At 42.8% G+C, this 1,654-nt stretch overlaps 1 non-coding gene across 1 annotated transcript; it reads left to right on the plus strand.

Annotated features, from left to right (window-relative positions):
* Positions 1–261: 261 nt before the first annotated feature.
* trnas-uga (transfer RNA serine (anticodon UGA)) lies at positions 262–343 on the plus strand. The gene has a single exon. It is a non-coding gene; the product is annotated as a tRNA-Ser (tRNA).
* Positions 344–1,654: the final 1,311 nt, after the last annotated feature.

Genomic DNA, 1,654 nt, shown 5'->3' on the forward strand with positions numbered 1-1,654 from the left:
TAAACTAAATTCTGATCCTGTTCTTTATCCCTAATACTGGAAATCTCCTTCATTTATGATACTGACGGCAGTGTTACCCCTCTATACTCCCGGTCTGACCTAACGGTGTTGAAACAAATTCCACAGCTGTCCAATTATACTATTTGTATTGGAATAATGATTCACCTTTTCCATTACTAAACAGAAATCAATTAAAACCCTCACTTCAGGGGCAGTGCTACGGTGGGTGCTGAACATTGAGGCGATGCTGAACATTCTTTAGCTGCGATGGCCGAGTGGTTAAGGCGTTGGACTTGAAATCCAATGGGGATTCCCCGCGCAGGTTCGAACCCTGCTCGCAGCGCTCACACCAACAATCCCACTGCCAATAAAATTTAACACCTTTGATGCTGTCTGAGCGCAGCACCCTCTGTGTTCAGTTGAGAACTGCGTATTTTTACACTCTTCAATGCAATTCAATACAATACATTTGTACTCATTGTGCAATGTTCATTTCTATTCAGTGTCTGATCAATCCCCTGGAAGCAGCTTAAACTCTCTGCAGTTCGGAATTTTACTGTCTTGCAAAACTAAAAGAATCAAACTCGGAGAATGGATATTTCTGCGTCAGTGTCAAGAAGTGGACATCATCCTTTCGCTCTCCGATTCGCATGGCGACGTGTTTAATCCCCTGTCAGATTCTAATCTCACTCGATTCCTGTGTTACTGTAGTTGTGGCAGAGACCACCGGAGGGCATTATATTCTATATCCTGTAGTGAACAGTTTTAACTTCAGTTGTTCGTCAGAGGATGTAAATTCATCACGGGAGGTGAGTCAGTTAAATTGTTCCGAGCTTCTCCAGTGCTACTGTCCCCTTCAGCATATATGGGGAGTGAAATTACCGTCACCGCATCAGAGGCAACCTCAGGAACCTGTACAGATGTATCACAATGTTTCCTCTATTTCTAATTTCCAATCGAGTTGCAATGAACTACAATCTGCAGTGGCCTTCCAAAATACCTGATCCACCCATCGGCTCGCCATCTCTGTTTCTGTGACAGTCTCACCCCAACCGATCGTCCTTCATTTAATACCAATCTCAACGAAGTACATGACCTCACCCATCCAGCAATAAACACTTTTGTCCAGTTTGCGCCCTCACTGAACGACCCAATTGCAGCCTAAATATTCTCATTGCAACCCGCTGTCCGGCTACGTCACGTCATCAGCCTGACACAGTAAGGACAGCTCATTAATGAGGGACGATAATAGACCGTCATGACACTGCCGATAAAAATTCCTACAGTCTGCAAAGGAGCAACGTCGACACAGATGGCACCGGATATCAGGTTTGAACCTGGGTGTCTAAGGGTATGAGACAGAAACGCTCTTTCAGCGGTTCAGGAACAGCTTCCTCCCCTCTGCAATCAGAATCACGAATGGACTTTGAAGTTTTGGTCACGACCTCACTTTATTAATATACAGTATTTCTGTTTTTGCATATTTTTCATACTCTATTCAATAGAGGTAATTGATTTTCTTCTGTATTTATTATTATGTTTCATTTCATTTCTTGTTATTATTATTATTTTCTCTCTCTGCTAGATTATATATTTCATTGAAATGCTGCAGCTAAGTTAACACATTTCCCGTCACGTGCCGGCGATAATAACC

Source organism: Hypanus sabinus, unplaced genomic scaffold (assembly GCF_030144855.1).
Source record: "Hypanus sabinus isolate sHypSab1 unplaced genomic scaffold, sHypSab1.hap1 scaffold_744, whole genome shotgun sequence".
In the NCBI taxonomy this organism is placed as follows: domain Eukaryota; kingdom Metazoa; phylum Chordata; class Chondrichthyes; order Myliobatiformes; family Dasyatidae; genus Hypanus; species Hypanus sabinus.